Below are 11,130 nucleotides of genomic sequence, written 5' to 3'. Positions count from 1 at the left end.
GTTTGAGCTTAATGAAAACATGTTTTGTTCCTCTCAGTCATTGATTTTAACCAGACTTGAAGGCAAACACACAGTCTCCATCCTCTCTTTCTCATGTTCCAGGAAAATGTTCAGCTTGGTCCTATCCTGCAAATCACATTAGCGCAAGAAGGAAAGGAAATTAGGTTCCAAACTTGTTTTACTCAACTTGACGAGGAACTGACGAAAGGTCAGAAGTTACAGCCATGAGCAAACATTTTTCAAGTGAAGTTCCTGAAAGAGGCACATCTTGTGCGCTCACTAAAAATGCACAGGATGTGACAAACTCAAGAAACAAGAGACCCCCCTCTCATTCTCTCTCTCTCTCTGTCTCACTCACACTCAAACAGTGTTTTCTTTCTCTATCTATCTATCTCTCTCTCTCTCTCTCTCTCTCTCTCTCTCTCTCTCTCTCTCTCTCTCTCTCTCTCTCTCTCTTGCACACACACACTCTCGCACACACACACTTTCTCTCTTTCTTTCTGTCCTGCTGTTAAGCATACATTATATCCATTAAAGGTGTACTGCGATACTATGAAATTCTACAAATATACTATACAGCAGTCCTATTAAAAAAGGCAATTTTAAAGATTACTTCTCCAACGGAAACAAATGTAGCTGGTGGAGGTTCCAAATTCCACCAGTGTTGGTCTATGATGATTCGAGAGTATACTACAGTGTCTCACTAGACTAGGCTACCTGCATCAGATGACGGTACAATAGCATGACGATCAAAATCATGGTAAACTGCACGCGCTGCTATTTTGTAATGAAAAAGGGGAGTCAGATGGCTGAGCGGTGAGGGAGTCGGGCTAGTAATCTGAAGGTTGCCAGTTCGATTCCCGGCCGTGTCAATTGACGTTGTGTCCTTGGGCAAGGAACTTCACCCTAGTTCCTTCGGGGGGAATGTCCCTGTACTTACTGTAAGTCGCTCTGGATAAGAGCGTCTGCTAAATGACTAAATGTAAATGTAAAAACCAATGCATTTTAAGTCATAATTGAAATATTAGAGGATTGCATTAGACCTGTAGAATAAATGGTCTGCGTGTGCCTGTGGACTGTTAAACACAGCCTGTTGAGGTTATCTCCGACAAGGCAGCCTGTTAAGTGCATGAGTAGCTACTGTAGGCCTTAATAAACACACTGAAATGAGCATGACACGAGCAATAGATTAGTTTATTGCTCTAATCGTCCTGTGTGGTGGGATATAATTAGAATAGCCCTGCGTCACAAACCTATAGCTGTTAGTTTTGCGTCCGTAGAGTAGAAGGCCTATAGGAAAACACGTGGGAAATGTTTGGCTATGCTTGTCGATGTGTACCGAAAGTAAATACTGCAGCCTATATATGTAGCATTTAAAAAGCCGGGCCCTCTTATTGGAGTGAGAGGCTAACTTTCATCCATCAGGAACGGGTCTGTCAACAGGTTAGAACTAAGGTGAACATATATGTTTCCAAGCGCCTGAATCCCTTTGATTAAAAACAAATTCACGTCAGGCCTAAGTCGTATTCTCATATTTAAGAGGTCATACATGTTCACCCATTTGCTGCATGCTCAGTAGGCCTATGTCAGACGGTCTTATGATCGGAACGCCTTCAGGTATACGCAGCTCGTGTTGTGATGAAGAGGATGGGGTTATGGGCGACCGTGACCGTGGCTGCACCGCGGGCTTGCCGTGTGAACCGGAGGTCTGAGTGATCGGGTGGCAGGGCGAGGATGGGGGTTCGATGTTGTCGAAAATGAGAGATGAAAGTTCCAAATGTGTCCCTTATACTCACCATCCTTCTTTCGGCTTTTCGGGATGTTCCAACTCCCCGTTCACAATCCTAAAGTAACCGTGACCGTCAGTCACCTGCTGTTTTCCATCTCTCCCCCGAAAATCGAGGGTTGAAGTGTAGGGCAAGAGGAGATAGATGAGAGGGGAAACGGGTACACCGGCCAAGTTACGAGGGACTCCGAGTTTTTACGCAAAGTTACAATGCTTTCTTATAACGCCTACCTGTCGCTTTACCCTTCTGTCTGGGTTTTGAAAAACGTCCGTCCACGTCTCTGAATTCTAACTAGCCTGTTCCTGTTGCTTCCCGGTGCCATGTAAACTGCTGTCTTGCTAGGCTTGTAGCGCCACTGATGATAAGTCGTGTCGCTTACTGCTCAACTTACAGAGCAAAATGTTGCAACCGCAATCCCTAGTCAACACTATCAACTGGCACGAGAAAAAATCCGCGATATCAGTGGCCGTGACGTCTATGGGGTCTGTCTACTCGGCGCTACTGCTATTTTGGATTGGAGTATGTGTGTGTGTGTGTGTGTGTGTGTGGGGGGGGGGGGGGGCAGAAACGAATGAACATCACACATGTAACAGCGAGTATCCTCGGTCTCTACGACGGAGCATCGATTCTGTGTTGCAATGCGGGTGCTGCCGCAGCAACTGCCTCTGCCCCGCTGTTCCTCTTGCGCGTCCAGATGTGCTAGAGACAAGGAGAGTATAGCCGATGCGCACTAGATGTCGCAGCGGGCTGTTGAGTGGAAGGCTACCTGTAGACAGCGTCGCTTCATTCGAACATCAGGCGTAGTGAATTAATCGGTTGCGTTAAACAAATGCTTAACCCACTCCTCTTCTCTTCTCATTGACAGAATGTGTCTTTCCGGACGCACGACTTATATGGGGGGACAGTTTAAAAAAAAAATGTATTACTTCACGATGGTAATTCAAAAATTGAATTAGAATGCAGAATTTAGATTTGAATTTTGCAGATTTTTTGAAATTGTGAGTCTTCTGTTTTGTGTGTGTTTTGTGTGACCGTCTGTTTTGCGGGTTTTTTTTGGGAGCTGTCCATGGTATGGCGCGCGCCCGTGGCCATGGCAATCATAGCGCTTGTCTACCTCATAGCCTGACATTTAGCAGCCTGAAATAACCAAGTCTGACAGTCAGTTCAAAGAATACATCTTATTAAGACTTTACTGCAGATGTTAATGCACACCCCGACCGTTGCAGATTTTTTAATTAAGTCTGCATTCGTCATCTGTGTGGGACTTCTGTAATAGCCTTTTAGAATAGGCCTAGCTTAGTTTTGGAAGCATTTTGGGGTGGGGAAGAGAGTCTTCCCGTTATACACTATACGTTATAGCCTACATAGTCAGAAAGTTGATTAGTAAACAAAATAAATGGTCTATATATCAACGTCACCGTCCTTCATGCTCATCTTCGTTGCTCAGCTTCGTTCTCACCTGCAATATCTTTAGGTGCACAGCTTTAATAGAAAACAGATAGTGTAGCAAATACATTCGACCTATGCGGGTTCGAGAAGTTAGTCTATATGCGTTCACCACACCTGTCACGTGACATTTCTTTCACGTTACACGTCTTTCTCCAAAAACACACGATGCCTTCACCCTCCCTACGCATTTCTGGTCTGAGTCTGGAGACCAGAAATAACCACAAAATAATTGGACTCGCCAATGCTATTAAAATCTGAGAATCCTTTTCAATTAGAGGTTGGATGTACGTGAGATAAATGGCGACATCTTGCATCTCGTGCTATTGGATTAGAACATTAATGTTTTGTAATGGTGATGGTGCATTAGAAATTGCACAATAACATTGTCTCTATGCAGATCAAATTGAGCGTTTTGGACGATTTTAGTTGACGTATTTTCTTTTCTGATCTGTTTGTCCTTGAGGGTTTAGGTTGGTTGAGGGGCAGTTCTATGGGCATATGTGAAGCCCTCTGTGACATGCTTGCGTGTAAAAAGGGCTATACAAATAAATTTGATTTGATTTGATTTGATATAATCAATCTAACATTTGACCTGGCTCCCCCTTCCAAACCCAATTATCGGTTTTATTCTTTCCCAGACAATTTCGGACATTTTAATTGTCGTGTGGATAAGTAGTCTATATGAGGTTTGGTGGCGAATGAGCAGACGATTAGTTCTGGACCGCTTGATAGCTTCATTCAATCATATGCCACAGGGAGTGTGATTGGTTAACTCAACATCGTCAGTAATTGCAGTGTAATACCAATTTAAGACAGAAGATGGCAATAAAGTAAAATTACCGCTGCCTGAAGGGCCCGTACACACCCCACGCCCAGGCCCCAAGTTCCCCTATCTTGAAAGAAGCCTCGAATGTTGCATCCTCTAAATATATTATTGCAGTGGAATTATTTAGTATTCAATAAATCATTTAGCATAACACTACTGACAAAATTCAATTATCCATCAAGGACGCTGGTGTTGAAAATGCTAACATCTGTATTATCCTTTAAATGCTGCACGGCAGTCTAAATTAACCAGCGGGATATTTGTAAAAAATGTGGAAGCAATTAACAACAATTAACATCAAAATAATATCTATGACCACTAGAGGTCAGTGTTTGTGTGCGTGTGTGAGAGTGCATGTGTGCGTTCACGTGTGTGTTGGTAAGCAGGAAGGTGTCAGTGCTTTGTTGTCGACTCACAAGCAGCATCTCTGGTGATGACGATTAGCTGTTCTGTCCTCCCAATGTAGTTATAACAGAGCTGGAGGCCATCTTATCCACCATTCACCACTCTCTCTCTCTCTCTCTCTCTCTCTCTCTCTCTCTCTCTCTCTCTCTCTCTCTCTCTCTCTCTCTCTCTCTCTCTCTCTCTCTCTCTCTCTCTCTCTCTCTCTCCTTCTCTCTCTCTATCTCTCTCTCTCTCTTTTTCCATATTTCATCCTCACTCTCCACTGCTCCCCCTCTTCTTCCATCACCGTTCCACTCCTGTTTTCTCAGTTGCACCAGGACAACAACAACAGATCAAACTCTCCCTCCTCTTTTCCCTCCCTCCCTCCCGCCCTCCCTCCCTCCCTCCCTCCCTCCCTCCCTCTCTCCCTCTGTTCTGCTAACTCTGTTTCTCTTTCACGTCCCAAACAGTGGGACTGTGTCAGAGGTTCAGCTGAGCTGGAGATTTAGGAGGCTTTCCAAGAGGACGCAGAGGAGACAGAGAGAGAGAGAGACACAGAGAGAGAGGGGGGGAGAGAGAGAGAGGGTGGGGGAGAGAGCGAGAGATAGAAAGAGAGAGGGGGAGAGAGAGAGAGAGTGAAGGGGAGAGAGAGGGTGAGAGAGAGAGAGGGGGAAAGAGAGAGCGCATCTTAAAACACTTACTAACCAGAAGACAGGAATGTCCCATGAAAATGCACCCAAACCATGCCATGCAGATGTGTTTCCCAGCACAGAGGCAAACATCGCCTGTGTGGACAAATTCACATAGTTCTGTAGAATGCAACGTTATAAATATCACACACGCTCTCAGCATACATAAACATATTCTGTCGCCTCACACACACACACGCGCGCGCGTGCGCACACACACACACACACACACACACACACACACACAGGAGCTCATGGTTTGGAGATCGTTCAGGTGTCTCTTCCTGTCTGTCAGATCTAAAGCTCAGCATGCTTGACCCTTGACCTTTACCTCCGGCCCGCTGCTGCCTGATGACTTTACAACATGGCTGCCGAGCCAGCACTCATCACCGGGAAGGTCAACAGGTGCTACTGAGCACGCTCACAACCAGCTGGCCTCCACTCTGGACCAGCCAGGACTGACAGCTCTGGTGAAGGAGAGAGAGAGAAATAAATACATAGAAATGGATAGATAGATAGATAGATAGGGAGAGGGAGGGAGAGAGGGAGAGTGAGAGAGGGACGGATTTCCCTGGCTGGCATAAACTATTAACGTAAGTTAACTATAATGTCTCACACCCACTCACATTGTCCTACATGTGTCATTTTGCTCGAAAAGTTGACTCTGTTAGAGAGTCGCGTTCAGTCGCTTGAGGAAGAACGTATGCTAGTAACTTTAGATGCGACTGGCGCAACATCACTGGCAGGGAGTCCTAGCGCTAGGGAGGACTCAAGATTAGCCCCACCGGTTTCACCTTTGCAGCATGGTGGGAGTGGGACTCCTCAGACGTTAGTGATCGGTGACTCCATCACTCGTAACATTAGATTGGAGCAACCAGCGACAGTTTACTGTGTACCTGGGGCCAGAGCTACCGACATAGAAGCTAATCTCAGGGTGCTGGCTAGCACTAGGGCTAAGGCAAAGGCCCAAGCTAAGGCACATGGCGCACGCACTGATGATAGGTATGAGAATATTGTCATTCATGTCGGCACCAATGATGTTAGGCTAAGGCAGTCAGAGGTCACGAAGGTTAATATAGCTCGGGCATGTGACCTTGCCCAAAAGATGTGTCGGCATCGAGTAATAGTCTCTGGCCCATTACCTGTTAGGGGGACTGACAAGATCTACAGCAGACTTGTCTCTCTTATCCGCTGGTTGGCTCGCTTCTGTTCAGAACAGGGTTTTGGATTTGTAGATAATTGGTCTTGTTTCTGGGCCAAACCTGGCTTGTTGAAAAGTGACGGGCTCCATCCGAGCTGGAGAGGTGCTTTTCTATTGTCTAGGAATATTGAAGCTATTTTAGAGCAGGCCTGACACTCACTAGAACAAGCCGGGCCTCAGTCTCTTAGAGAGTCTGATAGGTATGTTGTGAGCTGTTGGGGGCCCGATAGCCTAGCTTGTAGTGTAGTCAGTGAGGTTGCTGATGTCGTTTCTCCCATTGAGACGGTGTCGGTCCCCCGCCCTTTCTCTAAATTTCGGCCTTCAAGTATTAGGAATTATACCAATTTAATATGTATTCAGCCTTGCTCCCCCGTTGCTCTTCCTACTAAGTTTTCTGATGACAGTGCCACCCTCTCTGAAGTATTATCTACGTCTAAATCTGCCAAAAACCCATACTGGAATGTTGGGCTCCTAAACATCAGATCTCTATCCACAAAGGCCATTTTGATTAATGATCTAATGTCTGAATACAGCCTGGACTTGATTGGACTCACCGAAACCTGGTTAAAACCTGATGAATATTCCCCCCTGAATGAAGCATCGCCTCCGGATTTTGCGTACTCACACATCCCTCGTGTATCAAAGAAAGGTGGTGGTGTTGCTATGATATATAAAGCTAGCTTCAACCTCAGCCTAAAATCTGTAAATACCTTTAAATCATTTGAAATAATTTGCATGAAACCACCAACTATTTTAAAAAGGAATAATGCTACTACTCCTGGTCCCCCTCCCTCATTTTGTATAGTCACTCTATACCGGCCCCCCGGCCCGTATTCCCTCTTCCTGGAGGAATTTGCAGATTTTAGTGCTGATCTTGTGACATATACTGATAACGTCTTGATTATGGGTGATTTTAACATTCATGTGGATGACCCAAAAGATCCTTTAAGTAAGGCCTTTACTGCTCTAATGTATTCCACAGGTCTCACTCAGGTGGTTTCCAAACCTACCCATCTTCACTCGCATACATTAGATTTAGTTCTCACGCGGGGAATCAAGATTAGTGACGTCATTGTCCACCCCCACAATCCTATATTATCAGACCATTGTCTGGTCACCTTCAAAATGGACCTCTGCCAGAGCCTTGGAGGCACTAAGAATATTTCTACTAGCCGCTGCATAACCCCAAACACAGCTCTGGAACTGGCTAATATTCTACCCGCTGCACTAGAAGTCCTTGACGTCCCAAATAAATCATTAAATACTAAAATGAGGGATCTGAATTTGGTTCTTCAGCTATCCCTAGACTCTGTTGCCCCTCTCAAACCAAGGAAAAGAAAGGACAAGAAACTGGCTCCATGGTATTCAGAGGAAACCCACACTCTTAAGAGGTTCACTAGAAAACTAGAACATAAGTGGCGTACCACTAAATTGGAGGTTTTCCGCCTGGCCTGGAAGGACAGCCTAATGGAGTACAAGCAAGTCCTCATCAGGTCCAGATCAGATTATTTCTCTAGGTTGATTAGTAAGAACAAACACAACACTAAGTTCCTATTTGACACTGTTGCAAATCTCACTAAGAAAAGTACACTCTGTGTTAGTTCAGATTTCTCTCCCAATGATTTCTTAGATTTCTTTGACCAAAAAATGTATGCAATAAGGGACAAACTACAGACTAGTCCTGGAGGAGTGGCCATCAACACTGAACTTTCCCCTATACCAAGCATGCTGCATGTTGAACCTCTCACTCACTTTAACCCTATTTCTATGGAAGCGTTCATCGAGCTGATAGACTCCTCGAAACCCACTAGCTGCCTTCTCGATCCTCTCCCTGCCAAACTCTGTAGGGAACTTCTCCCTATTATTGGACCACCCATGCTTAGTATTATTAATGAATATATTGTAATTGGCCACGTCCCCAACGATTTCAAACAAGCTATTATTAAGCCCCTTCTTAAAAAACCAAACCTGGATCCAGGTTGTCTTAGCAACTACAGGCCAATTTCAAATTTGCCATTTATCTCCAAAATTTTAGAGAAGGCTGTGGCACAACAGCTCACTGAGCACCTCTCCTCAAATCAGCTTTATGAACCTCTCCAGTCTGGATTTCGTCTCCACCACAGCACTGAAACTGCATTAGCCAAGGTAGTCAATGATCTACTGTTAGCCTCTGACGCGGGTTCTTTCTCTGTCCTGATTCTTCTAGACCTAAGTGCAGCTTTTGACACGGTGGATCATGAGATTCTCTTGGAACGTATGGAGAACTATGTTGGGATTTCTGGTACATCACTTCAGTGGTTTAGATCGTATCTATCCGATAGATCACAATATGTCCACTATGATGGCTGCTCATCCAGGAGCTCCACTGTAAAATACGGAGTACCACAGGGTTCAGTTCTAGGCCCTCTGTTATTTTCTCTCTATATGCTGCCTTTAGGAAACCTAATTAGAAGCTCTGGGGTAAATTTTCACTGTTATGCAGATGATACTCAGCTATATATGTCTATAAAGTCTGGAGAATTTCCACATGCTATGGAAAAATGTGTTTCTAGGTTGAGAGCTTGGATGACTGCAAATTTCCTTCTTCTAAATTCGGATAAAACCGAGGTCCAAATTTTCTGTCCTAAAAATATAGAAATAATTTTTCCAATCTGACCTTAGACCTAGACGGCGTCAAAGTCTCTCAAAGCCAGCTAGTAAAAAATTTAGGAGTCACAATGGACCCAGACCTTTCGTTTGAGTACCATATTAAGCAAATTACTAGAACTGCATTTTTCCATCTACGTAATATTGCCAAAATACGAAAATTTCTCTCAAAGGATGATGCCGAAAAACTAATACATGCATTTGTTACGTCCCGATTGGACTATTGCAATGTGTTGTTCTCTGGCCTCCCAATTACCCACCTAAAAAATTTACAGCGGGTGCAAAATGCTGCTGCTAGACTATTGACCAGAACAAGAAAGTTTGATCACATAACATCTACTCTTGTCTCTCTACACTGGCTCCCTATCCAAGCCAGAGCTGACTTCAAAGTTCTACTACTAACCTACAAATCTCTGCATGGATTGGCACCACTGTACCTCTCCGGTCTCCTTGCACCCTATTGCCCCGCAAGGACACTTAGATCTCAAGATGCCGGCTATCTGGTGGTTCCCAAAATTAAGAAAAAAACAGCTGGAGGTAGGGCGTTCTCATATAGAGCGCCTCTTCTCTGGAACAAACTACCCGTCTCAATTAGGGAGTCTGATACTGTTTCGACGTTTAAAATTAGGTTAAAAACGTTATTGTTTAGTCAATTCTACGACTGTTAAAGGTAAGTATGTTACTAGTTGGAGGTAACGGGGGACGGGTTGTTTCCATCCTTATTCTTTACTTTTCTTTATTCAACTTATTTTAGAGTTCTCTTCCCCTGGAACAGATTTCATGTTCCAAATGAGGGGGGCTGTCGCTGTCTTGGTGTGTGGGGTTGCATCAAATTCCCCTTTTTTGCTCTGTTAAATTGCTGCACCAGTCCACACTTGACCGGTGGGGATCTCATTCTATTATGACTGTAACTGTTAGCTGCTCCTGGCATTCTCTAATCCCTGCTCTCCTCTCTCTGTCCCCCCCCCACACACATCCCTTGTGGTGTGGGGGGTTTGAGTTGTCAGCACCTGCCTGGTCGTCGGTCAGCCAACGCTGGACCTGGTCGCGAGTCTCCCGGTCCTGTCCTACATCTATAAAGTTGAATAATGGATTTTGGTGTTTTAAAAACCCATCGACACTGTATGACTATGTTTAGCCTGTGTTCTGCTCCTCTCTCCCACCAACCGTCTCTGGAGGAGGGGATCCCTCTCTGAATTGCTCCTCCCAAGGTTTCTTCCATTTTTTTTTCTCCTGTTGAGAGTTTTTTGGGAGTTTTTCCTTGTCTTCCTTGAGGGTTTAGGTTGGTTGAGGGGCAGTTCTATGGGCATATGTGAAGCCCTCTGTGACATGCTTGCGTGTAAAAAGGGCTATACAAATAAATTTGATTTGATTTGAGAGGGAGAGAGGGAGAGAGGGAGAGGTAGAGGTAGAGGGAGAGGGAGAGAGAGACACAGGCAGACAGAGAGGGAGAGGAGAGGGAGAGAGAGAGAGGGAGAGAGAGAGACACAGGAAGACAGAGAGAGAGGGAGAGAGAGAGGGAGGGAGAGAGAGGGAGAGAGAGAGACACAGGCAGACAGAGAGAGAGGGAGAGGAGAGGGAGAGAGAGAGGGAGTTTTCTCTTTGTCCTTTGGCTGTTTTTGTGAACATCAGTGAATGAATGTTTATATTGCCATCAGCTTTTCCTTTCTGTGTATGTGTGATCACTCAGGGGCAGAGTGCACAGAGGATGCTGTGGAACACATGTGGGGTGTGTGTGTGTGTGTCTGTGTGTGTGTGTGGTGGAAGACCGAAAGTGCCATCTGACCACGGCTGAGAAAAAGGAGATGAAGGCAAGGAGAGGAAAGAGGAAAGGAGAGGGAGAAGGGGGTATGGGATGTCTGTTTGTCACATTTTCCCAGCTCCCCAATTCCAGCTGGACTGAACGAGTGAGCAGAAGAAAGGGGGACGGAGAAGGAGCCAACCAATCAGAGAGGAGAGCGCAGAGAGAGAAACCGGAGAGAGAGACAGGCCGTTTCAGGTCAAACTGGCCTGTCATCCCCCATGTGAAGAATCCATATGTGCCGATCTGAAAGGAGAGGGACACATTGACTGAGGGAGAGACGGAGAGAGAGGGAGAGTTTAGGGAAAAGCTATGAAAAGTAGAACCACAGGAAATAGAGGGACTAA

Source organism: Osmerus eperlanus, chromosome 11, assembly GCF_963692335.1.
Source record: "Osmerus eperlanus chromosome 11, fOsmEpe2.1, whole genome shotgun sequence".
Lineage (NCBI taxonomy): Eukaryota > Metazoa > Chordata > Actinopteri > Osmeriformes > Osmeridae > Osmerus > Osmerus eperlanus.
The sequence above is the reverse complement of the archived record's forward strand: the minus strand, read 5'-3'. Positions refer to the sequence as shown.